General features: G+C 43.5%; 4 pseudogenes; 2 read left to right on the top strand and 2 right to left on the bottom strand.

The window, feature by feature from the left end:
• Nucleotides 1–546: 546 nt before the first annotated feature.
• On the bottom strand, nt 547–1,005 carry LOC102472195 (28S ribosomal protein S36, mitochondrial pseudogene; annotated as a pseudogene).
• Nucleotides 1,006–1,209: 204 nt separating this feature from the next.
• On the top strand, nt 1,210–3,627 carry LOC102474744 (nucleosome assembly protein 1-like 4; annotated as a pseudogene).
• An 8,036-nt stretch (nt 3,628–11,663) lies between these two features.
• On the bottom strand, nt 11,664–12,257 carry LOC102471769 (60S ribosomal protein L18 pseudogene; annotated as a pseudogene).
• The window catches only part of LOC102474313 (nuclear receptor-binding factor 2 pseudogene), a 4,494-nt pseudogene continuing 859 nt past the window's right edge, over nt 12,232–15,866 (top strand).

Genomic DNA, 15,866 nt, shown 5'->3' with positions numbered 1-15,866 from the left:
GCTTTTCTGGTATCAATTCTATAGCATCATGAGGGAGGAAACACTCTACTTTTGAGATATGTTCATGGTAGAGGGCCTCGTCTTCCAGTCAGAGAAGCATATACATAGGCACCTTTAGGTGTTTAGTCCTTTCCCAGTCTCTTGAGACCAGATGCACTTGAGGCTGAGCTGAAGAGTTTCAAATTAAAGAGGGAAAAGGTGTCCTATCACACACTGTGCTGCATGGTTCAGAAAACTATGAAGTTTCCAAATATTTCTGGGTGGACAGAAGGTCTTCCTGCCTCAGCTGCACAGCACAGTCTCTGGGGGAAATGGTGGTGGGAGGATGTACCTGGGATGGGTAGGGAGGCAGGAAAAAGCCTGGAGCAGTCTCCTGCCTCAGTTGCCCTTCCTAGCTGCCACTACTCCTTTTTCACAGTGCAGTCTCTGGGGGTAAGAGCAGCCTGGTTGATTTTTCTGTTTTTTTTAAATGTATACTCTAATAAGTATAAAGTATTTAAACAATTAGGTAAGCTTTGAGCTGACCAAGATACATAAATTAGGAGCTACAAGTGTCTATCTAAATTTTCTATATTTCTTTTTTTACAGACTATTTATTAAAGTAAATTGTTTAACATACAATTTCTCATTTGTCATTTTGGAAATCCTTTATTGTAAAGAAAATTCTTCTTTCTGATGAAAACAGCAGCCACAGTGATTACTCCGGACCACCACGTTGGATAAATTCAATTTCTTCTTGAGACACCAGTTTCCTCCTATATTTCTGAGGTAAAGTTTTATTATTTCTGCCATGTTTGGTGGATCCTGATACATCAGCAAATCTGGTGATTTACTTCCCTTAGAATGCTATGAAACTGCAGAGGAAGGGGATGGCAGCCCTGCTGACCTCAAAGCTTCTGATAAAATGGGTTTAGGATTGTCTCTTCTGGCAGGAAACCTTATTAGTGGTGTAAGTGGCTTCACCACCTGCACAACCCTGCTGGCAGACGCCATCTTGCTGCCCATCATGACCCCAGAGATGGTTAATTTTTCTTAAAAACTAAAAAATGCTTTAAAAAGTTCTCTAATTAACAGTGTTATACTCTTAAATCTGTAATCATTTCTTTGTTTTACATAACCCTGGACTGGATGCCTCTCTCATTGTGTAACTTGGGGAGTCATTGTTGCCTTTCATACTTACGTAAAAAGGTTTGCATGCCTGTCAGAATCATGGCAACAATAGAGAATGGTGTAAGTTTCACGAATGAGGTGGCATTTAATTCTGACTGGTGCACATACCTGTGGCTGGCTGTTGGAGAATGGTCCAAGAATCAGGGTCTGTGGACCACATAAGACAGGGAGTTGTAAATGCTGCTCATATAGTTAAAAATGGAAAATAACACACACACACACCCCAATTCATCTAGTCTTCGGTGATGTCTACAGTCTGAGTGCAAAAGAGGAGGTCCATGGAAACACTTAGTGGCTGCATACCTGGGGATCTTAGTGAATCTCCAAAAACATAAATTCTCTTTCAGTAAATCTATCATCATCCTGATCTTATTGCATTGTTCCTAGCACACTGGTACCAGAGCCTCAGAATAAACTTTTTAAAAGAATAAAGTATGACAGTTTTTTGTTTGTTTTTGTTTTCAGGTTTTTGCCATAAGGTAGGTGTGCTTGCCAGAGAAAGAAGGAAAGAGAGAAATCATCCCCCGGGGCAATGGTCATGCCACAATGCCTTCTCCTCTATTCCTCTTCTAGATTTTGGGCACACATGCACATGCCCCTGGTATGATTTCTAAGCCACCAGGTCCAGTACTCGAACTGCAATCAGTCATATGGGAGTCTAGTGCTTTAACCACCACACTACCTGCTGGCCCCAGGAAGTATTTTTTACATCACCTGAGTTCATTATTGATTATGGTAGTTTTGTTCTTAACTGAAACAACAGAACATTCTCAAGGTTTTTAATAATCTGAAAGATTTTACTGGAGATTCTGAAAGGTCTGAAGAATGTTTCTGAAGTTTAAAGGAGGGGACAGTTGGACTCTAAAGGTCCCTCTTAGATGCCACATCCCCACTTCTAGGCTTTTCTCTGTCCTGTTCATGTGGGCAAATCTTGCTCTAAGACTCAACCTGGTTGACAAGTTTTATCAGTTCCCTGTCGCTGTATGACTGACAATAACAACCTGATTGGGCTGTGGGTCAGTTTTCAAATCTCCTCCAACTAGCAAGGCCAATTTTTCAAATGAAGTTATATGTAAAGCCAATATGTATGCGGCTAAATAGAAAACTACTATATTATCAGTTAGCCACTATGCTTCTTAGAAAAGGACATCCAGGTTACCACTACAGGAGGCATGAGGGGATAAAAACATTCAGATGACACATAAGTTTTCCAAATGGGATTCCTTCAGATTCCATGGAAGCTGCCAAAAATGCAAATAATACAGAAAAATTTACAGATCAGGTGATACAGAGTCCTCAAGTCTTGGCAGCTTTGCAGGAATGACTCGAAAATGTTTTTCACATCAAAACTTTACCTAAAGCAGTAAAAAGAATTAATGCATTGAAACAACTTCAAGTGAGGTGTTCTCATATAGAAGCTAAGTTCTATGAATAAATTCATGACTTGGATAGAAAGTATGCTGCATTATACCAGCCTCTCTTTGACAAGAGAAGAAAATTTATCACTGGTGATGTGGAGCCAACAGCTGCAGAATCTGAGTGGCACAGTGAAAATGAAACGGAGTTCAAATTAGCTGGAGACATGAGAAATAAAGTAGTCGTAGCAGAAGAAGAAACAGCAACAGCCGAAGAGCCAAATCCCAAAGGAATTCCGGAGTTCTGGTTTACCATCTTTATAAATATAGATACGCTAAGTGAGTTAGTCCAGGAATATGATGAACCAATCTTCAAACACTTGCAGGATATTAAAGTGAAATTTTCAGACTATGACAGCCTGTGTCATTTTTTTTTTTTTTTTTTGAGAAGTTTTTGCTTTAGGGCATATGTGCTCACCAGAAAAACAGAGACAGAGAGAGAGAAAACGAAATCACCCCCCCCCAGCCCAGGGAGGATGGCCACGCCACAATCCCTTCTCCTTCATTTTCCCCTCAGGATCTTGGGCACGCATGCACATGTGCCCAGCGTGAGTTTAAGCCACCGGGTCCGGGACTCGAACCGCAGTAAACTACATGGGAGTTCAGCGACATAGCCATTATGCTAACTGCTGGTCCCGAGACAATGTCTTCTGTATTAGAGTTTCACTTTGAACCCAATGACTGCTTTACCAATTCGGTCCCGACTAAAACCTATAAGATGAAATCAAAGCCAGATAAGGCCGCATGCTTTTCCTTTGAAGGCCCAGAAATCACTGACTGTGGTAGGTGTACCACTGACTAGAAGAAAGGAGAAGATGTTACAGTCAAAATCATCAAGAAAACACAGAAGCACAGAAATTGGCTTGTTCCTATAGGGATGGAGCTTAGAAAGAAAAGAGAAAAGAAAGGAAGGTCAAGGAGAGAGGGTGGTGTACACGTGGGACAGGGCATATTTGACTGTCTCAGAGACAGGCCCGAAGAGCAGCCCTACAGCAGGGAGGCTGTGACTGTGAGAGCAGGAAGGTCTAGTGCAGTCTTCTGAGATGTCTTGGCAGGTGCTGCACACTGTGGTCTCTGTGATTTCCGGCTCTTCCCCAAAGTCTGCTTACCTTACCTGTGACTGTCATGGCTGGGCTTGTTTTGTTCTGTTTTGTTTCTTCACCAATGAACATCAACAAAGCAGTTTAGATTCCTTTCTTCAGCGAGGTGATTGCGGCACTTTGTGAGGAGGCAGGACTTCACTCAACAGAGAGGACCATGACCACCATAAGAAAGCCTTCCTGGGACCCAGTCACATCGTGGGCAGGCCTTGCTGTGCTGAAGGCTTGGCAGTTGAAACCCTGCGCCCTGGCAGTTCCACTTGATGCTCAGAAGGCCGATAGGGCCTGGCTGTTCTTTTCAAGGTAGGACAGGACATGGAGTCCTATGATGTGCCCTTCAACTTGCCCCACCTCGATTTTGCAGAACAAAATATGCTGGCCATAAACCTGTATAATAATTGCTGTGTCCCAAGACAAGTCAATAAACTTCTGCCTTGGACACGTGCCTCGTGTGATCTCTGACAGTTCCACCAGAGAGGGTACCTGGATTTAGTTTCACTCACCTGTCCTTAGTCTTTTAGGAGGATGGCAGGGTTGTGTCTGGAGCAGGGCCAAAAGCCCAGGACCAAGCAGGCTAGCAATGCTCCAGAGGACCCTGTGGTGTGGCTCTTCATCTCGAGTAGAAAATGCCTGCACCCTTCATTCATCTTCCTACTTTCCTCCGGGAATCTGTTAGCAATCCAGCTCCCCTCTGACCTGAGTCCTTTCCCGGAGGATAGAGTTTTCAGTAAATGAAGCCAGCCCCTTGAACAATCCAGCAAAACTGAGTGGGCTGTGATTTCCCCCAACTCTATACCTGTGCCACCTGAGCCCACTAGTCACACAAGAGTTGCCCAAGAGTGGCTTGAGGAGAGGAGGAGGTTCTGATGAAGGGAACCTGCCCTGGTGGGCCTGGGATTCCTCTGGACCTTTCACAGCAGGACCTGGAGGAAAGAAGCAGAAAGAGGCATCTGCCCAGGGTTTGCAGAGCTCAGCTTAGCACTCCTGGCCTGCTCAGCCTCTCTTCTTACGTTTTGGGTCTAGGTCCAAAGGCCCAGGATCTCTTTGTCATGCTTCCCAAGCCCACAGCGATGATTACATGCCCACATCATCACAAACACGCTGTGTCCCCTTATCTCATTTGTTTCCTTATTACTTATTTAGTCAGGTTGATGCCTATTTTCTCCTTCTGGGCTATGGGCCAACAAATCCATGGTTGTGTTGGGTTGTCTAAAGAGTAAAGATGCATTTTTGCTTAGAAAACCAGGAAATTATGTCATGACTTTTCTGTTTCAAAGAAAATGTACTTGTCATACGTAAATACATTAGATGTAGGCAGCAGCAGCAAAGAAAAGAAAGATCATTACTCAGAATATGGGGATAAGATGCCAAAGTTTGAATAAATCTTTCTATAGATTTTTAAGAAGGCAGAGTATGTATGCCTTTTAATTATATGCATTGAACAATGTAGCCAAATACTTGGCTAATCTTGTGAAATATCTCTTAGACTACTTGTATGTCTTGGCAGACTATTTAATTCAGGCAGAACATTCTGACTAGTAGCCCTGGATGAACAAGAATTGACAGTGACTCAGGTTCTTAATGTCTGCAGGTGGTCTAGTTAAAGGTCTTACAATAAAAAATAAACATCCCTCCCATTCTTCTTTTCATTTCTGTCTCAATAAGGGACAGAGTGAGAGGTAATGGAGAGTAAGCTTAAGGGAAGTTTCAGCAATCCTAGCAGTGTGGGGACAGGCACTAAGCTTCTTATCAATAGGGATATACAGGAGGTCAAGATCGAAGAAGCCAGTGGCCAGAGGACCTCAGCCCACAATCCTACATCAAAGGAGAGTTGATTTCCATGGTCCCAAATCCCATCTGGCTGGGTAGGTACCAAACAAGCAGTTGAAGTCAACACACATGTTTCTTTACTGTGTTCCATCATACACACTTTAGTATTTAACAGAGCAGCTCACCTACACAGGCTCATTGAGTGAATATGTTGCCAAGCACCAAGTGGCCCAGAGTGATCTGCAACTCCAAGATCTGATGTCGGGTCCCTAACTGCATGTACAGGACCAGGTATGCTGAGCAGGGTGATGGTCTTTGGACTGAAGCAAAGTCAAATCTTCTTGGACTCCGGACACAAAGCTGCTCCCTACCAGAGAGAGCTGCTGTGGGGAGTCCAAATATGCCCTCCAAGTTAAACTTCTATAGCATGTTTCTAAGATAGCTATCCAGAAGTTTTGCCAACATAAGAATTAACTTGCTAACCTTTTGTGAAAGAAGTTTACATCAGTAAAGTAAAAAGCCAAGCTACTCTTTCACTTGCTAGTCACAGGAAGGATATAACAGGTCTGAAGCCTACCCTAGAAAACACAATCATCTCTGTGTATTCACATTTTCTCTCTGCACCCTCTCATAGCTTGTCTCCAAGCCTTCGCTGTGTTAAACCTCCAGTCACCAGCTCTTTTTTGGACCACATTTTGTACGGCTTCCATGTACACAAGTAGATGTCAAGATAAATCTGTATTCCTTTTCTTCTAGTAATCTGCCTAGTGACAGTGAATCTCGGGGCCAAATTTCTTTTTTTCTGGAGAGGTTTTTGCTATAGGGCGCATGCATTCGCCAGAGAGACAGAGACAGAGAGACAGAAAACGAGAAATCACCCCCCGGGGGGGATGGTCATGCCACAATCTCTTCTCCTCCATTTTCCTCTAGGGATCTTGGGCATGCACGTACACATGCCCGGAGTGAATTTTAAGCCACCGGGTCCAGGACTCGAACCGCGGTCAACTACCTGGGAGTCCAGCAACATAGCCATTACACTAACTGCTGGTCCCGGGGCCAAATTTCTTCACTCCTACAGTACATTCTCCTTTCTTTCTTTCTTTCTTTCTTTCTTTTTTTTTTTTAAGAAGTTTTTGCTATAGGGCGCGTGCACTCACCAGACAGACAGAGAGAGAGACAGGGCGACAGAAAGTGAGAAATCACCCTCCAGAGGGGATGGCCACGGCGCAATCCCTTCTCCTCCATTCTCCTCTCAGGATCTTGGGCATGCACGCACACGTGCCTGGTGTGAGTTTTAAGTTACTGGGTCCGGGACACAAACCACGGTCAACTATATGGGAGTCCAGCGACATAGCCATTACACTAACTGCTGGTCCCAAGTACATTCTACTTTCTACTGTTAACAATCCATTATGGATGGAAGCATTCAATTACCAACCCTTGCTTCAACTACCAGTCAGTTTTCATCACTTTTTTCAGGACTAATGTGATTACCAGCCTCCCTTCCGCCAGTCTCACATGCAGCCTACACACCACTGTCAGACTCCTTTCCTTAAATATGGCATCATCCTCCCCTGCTCCAAACATTCAAATAGTTCCCACTACCTGCAGAGCAAGGATGGCACTGCTGACTACACCTGTCACTCCAGCCCTCCAAAATGTGATCTCTGCTGCTGTTGGCTTCAAATTCATTTCACCTTCTTTCTGCAATGAAGCTTCCACTTTAGCCAGTTTTCATTGCAAGAATCCAGAGCCTGCTAAGCACCATTTCCCCTGGTCTCTGTTTGCATTGTGGTCCTGACAGCTAGAATGCCTTCCCCAGCCCACACACTTTCCATAAAAATCCTCTCCATTCTTAAGGACCAGTTCTTTCCCCAGATAGATTGCAATTAATTCACCTCAGAGCTATATCCTTCCTTGCTCTGAATTTGCTAAGTCTTTTCATGCATTCACTTAGTCCTCCTGTTTCTCTCCAAACTCAACCTACCACTAGGAAATCGAAGACTGGGTTTTAGCAGCTGGAAGGCCATGGAGCTGAAACTTCTTGGGCAGGTCTCCTCTTTTAAAGGCAGCTTGTTTTGGAGGAAGGAGCAAAGAGAGAATAGGAACATTCTCAAGTAAAGAAATACCTGGCATGTACCCTAAGAGAAAGGAGAAAGGATGTTTCCTACACACAGGCTGTTTTGTTTAGCAACGAAAATTTTCAGTTTTGTGTCAAAAGCACTTGGTTTTCTTCAGCACAGTGTCTAGTATTACAGCCTTTATATGTGAAAAAGTGATACCTTGGCACCAGCAGATGACGTATGGTCATGTTGCTAGACTCCCAAATAATTGACAATGGTTTGAGTCCTGGACCTGGTAGCTTAAAACTCATGCCAGGTGTGTGTGTGTGAGTGTGCCCAAAATCCAGAGAGGAGAATGGAAAAAAAAAAAAAAAAAAGATTACAGCGTGGCCATCCCCCCGGGGGGGAGATTTCTCACTTTCTGTCTCTCTATGTCTCTCTGGCAAGCACACAGGCCCTATAACAAAATCTCTCAAAAAAGAAAAGAAAGAGAATAGAAAAAAGAAAGAAATGAGAAAAGAAAAAATGAGAAAAAAATTAAAAAAAAAAAAAAAAAAGAAGAAAAGAAAAAAGTAGAGAAAAGAAAAAAAGAGAGAAGGAAAGAAAACGTGATGCCTTTGTCCTCTCAGTCACTGTGTTCTGAGCAGGCTTCACGCTATTCTCATACTCTTACCCAAGGACTCACGGCGTGTCTAGTCAACATCTCACCCCACTGCTGTGGATCCTGAGTCAGATCAACTGCTCTGACTCTGGACCATGAGACAAACTGCTCATTCCTGACTCAAACCCGTGACTTCGGCTTCATTTATGCATTAGTCCAAATAAATGAACCAGGCAGACTCAGAGCACTATGACATGGATACAGCCTTTATGTATTATAAAGAGAGATTCTGTTCTTCCTAGAACCAAGACATGAGGAAGTCTTTTGAACTGAATTCCAGAAGCTTCTAACTATGGTAAAAGGGTCCCTTGATTGCAAGTTTGAATGCATGCTTTCTGATCCTCCATCAGCTCTTAACACAACTGGGTAATCGCTTTGCTCTTAGTCAAGGTTTTCTTACCAGGAAACAAAGGATTTTTAAAATTATTTTATTATCAATAGTCTCTTAGGCCTCTTCATACTTTAGAATACTAGATGTCTGAATAATCTTCACATACAAAACAGAAGGAAATTTCTTCAAATGTGTGACCTCTGAGACTTGCTATCATCCCTCCCTGCAGAAAAATAAAATACACATTTTTGAAAATCTGCACAAGTAATTGCATTGTTTTGAAATTGTGTCATGGTCTTTCTATGCTTAAAGATTTTTGCTTGTGGGGACCAACAGATGGTGTAGCTGTTATGTCGCTTGACTCCCTCTTGGCCGACCACAGTTTGAGTCCCAGACCCAGTGACTTGAAAATCATGCTGGGAACTTGTGTGCTCGTGCACCCAAGATCCTGGGAGGGGACTGGAGAAGGAGTTGTGGCATGGTGAACCCCCTTGCGTTTTTTGTTTTTTTGTTTTCCCTCACTTTCCCTCTCACTTTGTCTCTATCTCCAGGAGCACATGTACCCTAACGCAAAAACCTCTATTAAAAAAAGTGTTTTGCTTGTTTATCTGTTTAATATGAAATAGTATGTAATCATTTTTAAAAATTCCTGCAAGCAACAGAAATCAAGTCTGGTTCATTTAATGTGAAAAGGACTCCACTGGCAAATTCTTTAAGACCTCACAGAATCAGCTGAGCTGAGAATCACTATGACAAAACGGAAACAATGAAAAAGCTGACTCCACTTTTGGTGTTTGAACATTGCCAAGTTTTAGATCCCTATCCTTCTTCTCTACTCGCTCCATTTCTGGGCAACCAAATTAAAAAGATCGTGTCTTGGGACCAGCAGATGGTGTCATGGTTCTATCTCTGGACTCCCATGTAGTCAACTGTGGTTCAAGTCCTGGGCCCAGCAGCTGAAAACACGCTAGGTACAAGTGCATGCGTGCCCAAGATCTTGAGAGGAGAACGGTGGAGAAGGGGTTCCAGCATGGCTATCCCTCCTCAGGAGTGATTTCTCACTTTCTTCTTATCTTGCTCTGTCTCTCCAGCGAGCGCACATGCCCTATAACAAAAACCTCTCTGAAACAAAAAAATGATCGTGGTCTTTTCATGGTTCTGGTAGCCTAGGGAAGCTTGGATAGTATAGCCATCAGTCCATGAGCACGAACTCTGCCTGGCTCCACCGACTACTCACAAGAACAACCCGAAGTCATCTTTACTCTCCTTTGGTTGCTTTCTCAACAAACCTAGCATACACCTTTCCCTCATAGGAATCCCCAGCTTGCTCTGAGCCTAAATTCATTTATTTTATTTTATTTTAATTTATATTTTATCACACCTTTACAGTATACATTTCTTTTTCCAACACAAAACCATGCAGGTCAATCATGACAAGGATATTACTATCTACATTATCATCAGTAAATAGCTTTTCATTTTTTGTCAATTAAGTATTCTTTTACCCATTTTTTCCCTTCTCCTTTCCCCTCCCTCCCTTCCATACTAAACTTCTTTTCACATGTTATTGATTCACAGAAGATCTTAAAGTATGGACAAAGCTAGAATCTGGGACAGGTGCACCGTAATGTTCTTTTGAACTCATTAGTGAGTGTGTTGTGTGTTGTTATCGCTCTCTCTCATTTCACTGAAATAATTTATCAGTGAAGGCTGTGACTTTGGCTTCATGATTGCTCACCCCTGGGGAGCTGAGCAAGAAGGTCAGACATAAGAGAAGCTGGACAGCTGGGACATAGCCCACGTTAAGCCACAGAATTCCAACCAAGTACAGGCTGCTGCCCCTGCTGGTCTCTCAATGTCGTCATGACTTTTGGGAAGGATTTACAAATGGACCCTGGGTCTTCATGGCATGGATAGTTCTGAGTGGGGGAATTACATTGTTTGAGTCTAGGCAATTGTCATCCCCAGCTACCAAGAGCAAGAGTGAAATTTCCTCTGGCACAGAAGGTTTAGAAATATATGGGTTAAAAACAGTATGATGGGGCCAGCCCGTGGCATGGTTGTTAGAGTGGCTGGATCCCACAGGGGTGGCCACATGATTTAAGTGCTTGACCCGATAGCTTATAAAATACGCCAGGCATGTGTGCCCAAATTGCCAAAAGGAGAAAGAAATGAAGGCGAAGGGAATGCAATGTGACCATCCTCCATAGGGGATGCTTTCTCTTTCTCTCTTTCTTTTTCTTTCTCTCTCACTCTGTCTGGGGAGGACATGCATTCTCTGGCAAATTAAGCAATAAAATTTTAAAAAGTAAGATGAAATGAAGCAGCCTTCAAATACAATACATGAAGATGAAAATTCTTTAGTTTTGAGACTTACTAAATCATTTTTAAGATAATTTATTCATTTCTTCCGACACAGAGAAAGTTACACCCAGCAGAGTCTTAACACCACGATCCATCCCTAGGTTTGGCCACCCCTAGACCATGGGCACAGGCGGCCTAGCATATTTAGGGAGGTCTCTAGACATGAACCTGTAACCCTTCCATGTGTGGTCAGCCTTGCTATGCATTGCATTTGACCAATGCCGAGCCCCACCAATTCTTTATGAATAAATCAATAAATAAATAGGGCCAGCCCCATAGCACAGCAATTATGCACTACAGAGGATCCCACACAGGTGACCAAGGTTTAAGTCCCAGCCTCAGCCACTTGAGAAACACATCTGGCATGTGTGTGCATGACCAGGATCTTCATAGGGGGGAGAATTGAAGGAAAACATGGTCGTGGTCTGACCAGGCCCTGATGGGTGGTCATTCCTCTCTCCCTTTCTCTCTCTCTCTCTCAACCTCAATAGCACTTGTTATTGTCCATATTTTTAACTATAACCATCCTACTGGGTATAAAGTGGTACCTCATTACGGTTTTGATTTTCATTTCCATCATGACTAGTGGTGTCAAACACCTTTTCCGCGCCTATTGGCTAGTTGTGTATCTTCTTGGGGAAATTACTACCCAGATCCTTTGCCCATTTTTAAATTATTTGTCTTTTTGTCATTGAGATATAATAGGTTTTTTGTTGTTTTTTGTTTGTTTGTTTGTTTTGTTTGTTTTCAGAATCCAAAAGCTTTTTAATAACGGGGCAGCATCCGGGGTTAGTTTTTGTAGCCTCGGCTGGAACGCCGGCCTCTCGCACACTCGAACTTCCAGCCCTTGGAGCGGACGTAAGGTTTGGTGTGGCTGTGCGGGGTTCCAGGGGCCTTGCAGAAATGCTGGTACATCTCGCGGACCTTGCGAGGACCGGAGAATAGGACGGTGCCACAGCCCTTGGGGGAGTCCAGGGCCAGCTGGTTGAAGGTGAGTATCTTGCCCCCAGCCTTCAGGATGCGGCTGCGGGCCCGGCTGGTCACACTCAGCGCACACAAGTTCAGCTCTGGCACCTCCTGAATGCGCACATCATCTGTGATGGTCCCCACGACCACAGCCGTTTTGTTTTCCCGGCCAGGAAGCTTCATCTTGTGGATCATCCTGGAGAGGGACAGAGGGGGCCGGTTGGTGCGACTCATGAACAACCTCTTCAGCAAAACTTGGTTGAAGGTGGAGTTGGTGCGTCTGGTCAGAAACCGGTACAGCTTAACCAACAGCCTCAGGTAGATGTCCTGGCTCTTGGGCTCCTTGCGCCGAACCTTGCGGTCCTTGTTGTGGTGGATGTCAACTCCCATGATGGCGCCTTCTACTCAGCCAGGTCCAGAAAGCGAGATATAATAGTTCTTTATATGTTCAAAATATAAATTCCCTATTATATATATATATAACTTGCAAATAATTTCTCCCATTTCATGGATTATCTCTTTCCATTTTTTATATCCTTTAGCGTATAAAATATTTTTATTTTAATAAAGTCCCTTTTTTTGAATTTTTGCTTTTTATTGGGTGGGAGAGGTTTTTGCTATAGGGTGCATGCGCTTGCCAGAAAGACAGAGAGAAACAGAAAGACACAAAGCAAGAAATTGCCCCCCAGGGGGGATGGCCATGCCACAATCCCTTCTCCTCTATTCTCCTCTCAGGATCTTGGGAACGCACACACACACGCCCAGTGTGAGTTTAAGCTACTGGGTCCAGGACTCGAACCTCAGTCAACTACATGGGAGTCCAGCAACATAGCTATTATGCCAACTTCTGTTCCTTAGATTTTTGCTTTTTGGAATCATATTTAAGACATATAATCCAAGGTCATGTCAATTTTCTCTTATGTTCTCTTCTAAGAATTTTATAGTCTTAGCTCTTACATGTAGGTCTTTGATTCATTTTGAGTTCATGTTTACATAAAGTTAAGGGCCCATTTTCACTCTATTAGGTTATTGGGAAAGTCATGGTATTTTTCTATGCAAAGTGCATCAAGACTCTACTGACAACCCAGTATTGCCATGACTATTGAGCTGTCCCAACAATTTGTTGAGAAGACTGTCCCATTGAATGGCCTTGGCATCCTTGCCAAAAATCAACTGACCACAAAAATATGGTTTTACTTCTGGTTTTATTTATTTCCATTTCAATCCTATTCCATTAGTCCATCCTTAGGCCAGTATGACACTGTTGGGATTACTATTGCTTCTTCTTTTTTTAATGCCAGTGGGCATGTCTGTAAGCGCATGAGAAAGAGACAGAGAAAGAGAAAAACAGAGGAGAGAAAGTATCCCCCTACAGGATCTGATTATACCACAGTCCTTTTTCTTCCTCTCCATACTGTAAGGGTTCCGGGCACATGCACACATGCCCAGTGTCTTCTTTAAGTGGTGGAGCCAGGATTCCAACCTTGGTTGGCCATCTAGAATCCAGCTTCCTTGTGCAATGCCTAATCATTGCACTGCGGGGTCAGACTAATTGGAGCTTTTTAAAATGTTTTTCTGACTTTAGGAATAAACAACCCAAAAAAATAGCTTTTTATTCTAGGAAAATGGAATTACATATAACTTTAAGATTTTTTTTCTTTAAGAATACAGATGGTGAGGCTGGCAGGTGGCATGGTGATTAAGGGCACTGGACTCCCACGTGGCTGACTGCAGTTTGAGTCTCAGACCTGGCAGCTTGCTTGCTTTCTCATTTTCTCTCTCTCTCTTTCTTTGTGCATCTCTGGTCAAATTTAAATAAATAAATAAAGTTAAATAAAATAACTTTTTTAAAATAGAATACAGATATTAACAAGGTAAACAAAGCTAACCTTTGCATTTGAGATACAAATAAAGAGATAACAATCCTGCTCCTATGTCAAAAACCATGTTATCTACTCTATCTAAAATCACTGAATATTGCTGAAGATAATATCATATGTTAAAAATAGTTTATTAAAATAAATTGCCTTTATCAAATAAAATCGTAAAACTCCTTTTTTTGAAAATTTTATTCATAATTTTGCAAAACAATTATTTTTATTTCTCCGTGATTTCCTTTTCATTTGTAGCCATAAGATACATATTTTACATGTGTTAGTATTATATACTTTTTTCCCTTTTTAAAAACTTAATATTGGGACCAGCAGTTAGCATAATGGCTATGTCGCTGGACTTCCATGTAGCCGACCACGGTTCGAGTCCCAGACCCAGTAGCTTAAATTCATACCAGGCGCGTGCACATGTGTGCCCAAGATACCGAGAGAAGAATGGAGGAGAAGGGATTGCAGTGTGGCCACCCCTCTGGGGGGTGATTTCTCACTTTCTGTCTCTCTGTCTCTCTCTTTCTGGTGAGCGCGTGCTCCCTATAGCACAAAAAATACCTCTCCCCCCCAAAAAAAATTAAAAACTTAATATTGCTCTAAATAATTTTCAAATGGTATTCATATTTTAATGGCTACTTAAAATTCTATTATTTGTCACAAGGTACTCAACCAATTAAGTATTTTATTTATTTTGAAGTTTCTTTCTTTATTTATTCCATGAATGAGAGAAACAGAGAGACGGAGAGATAGGCAGAGAACCAGGCACCCTCAATACACTCTCCAAGCTGAGGTTTACCTCATGCATTGGTCATCCCAGATGATGGGCACTTTCGCACACAGTGTATTCAGAGAGCTCTCTAGGTGTGGGACCAGCAGTTAGTGTAATGGCTATGTCGCTGGACTCCCATGTAGTCGACTGCAGTACGCATCCCGGACCCGGTGACTTAAAACTCACGCTGGGCCCGTGTGCATGCGTGCCCAAGATCCCGAGAGGAGAATGGAGGAGAAAGGATTGTGGTGTGGCCATCTCCCCTGGGGGGTGATTTCTCGCTTTCTGTCTCTCTGTCTCTGTCTGTCTGTGTGGCCAGCGCTCGTGCTCTTTAGCACAAACAAACAAACAAAAACCTCTCAGAGCTCTCTAGGTGTGAGCCTGGAATCTAACCATTTGGGTCAGCCTCACGGAGTGCCCTGTTATCAGTGCACCACTGTCTGGCCCTCTGGTTTATTATTTTATATTTTAGTTTCTTTTTTAAAAATTTTTTTGAAGGTTTTTGCTATAGAGCGGGTGCACTTGCCAGAAAGAGACAGAGAGGAAGAAAGTGAGAACTCATCCCCCACAGGGGATGCCACACCGCAATCCCTTCTCCTCCATTCTCCTCTTCGGATCTTGGGCACGCATGCACACGCGCCTGGCGTGAGTTTAAGCCACCGGGTCCGGGACTCGAACCTAGGTAAACTACATGGGAGTCTAGTGACATAGCCATTATGCTGGTCCCTATATTTTAGTTTCTCTACAATTGTTTTACCCTTAAAAATAATAAAAATTTTTTGTCTATGATTTTTTTTTGAATTATTTATTTGGGATAAATAGCCATTATAACTAGTCACATGTGAAAAACATTTTTGTTGGTGCGCGGCCGCGGGGGCACAGGAGGCGGGTTGGCGGCCTGCGCTGGAGGAGGAAGTGGTGCGGTTGTTACTCCCTTTGCGCCCACCGTTCACTTCCCGGGAGCCCAGAGGGGTCGCCATCTCTGCCTCTGCGTCGCGCTCACCTCCTCTACCCCTCCATGTGCCCGGGCGCTGTTGTTCCCCTTCCTCAGGCCGCCCCTGAAAGGACCCCTCAACCTGGCTCATCAACAGAGCAGACGAGCAGATTGATTATTAGCTGCAGGGGACTACGAAGAGGCTATTTCTTGTCACAAAAAGGCTGCAGCATACCTTTCTGAAGCCGCGAAGCTGACAGTCTGAGCAGGCTCATTTAACACTGGAATTGCAAAGGGACAGCCACATGAAACAGTTTCTCCTCGTCCAGGAGCGGTGGAGACGGGCAAAGCAAGAAGTGAGGTGGACAGCCCAGCAGAGCATGGACAGCCCAGCAGAGCATGGACCGCCCCGCAGAGCCTGGACAGCCCCGCAGAGCATG

Source organism: Tupaia chinensis, unplaced genomic scaffold (assembly GCF_000334495.1).
Source record: "Tupaia chinensis unplaced genomic scaffold, TupChi_1.0 Scaffold000619_1, whole genome shotgun sequence".
In the NCBI taxonomy this organism is placed as follows: Eukaryota; Metazoa; Chordata; class Mammalia; order Scandentia; family Tupaiidae; genus Tupaia; species Tupaia belangeri.
The sequence above is the reverse complement of the archived record's forward strand: the minus strand, read 5'-3'. Positions and strand labels throughout refer to the sequence as shown.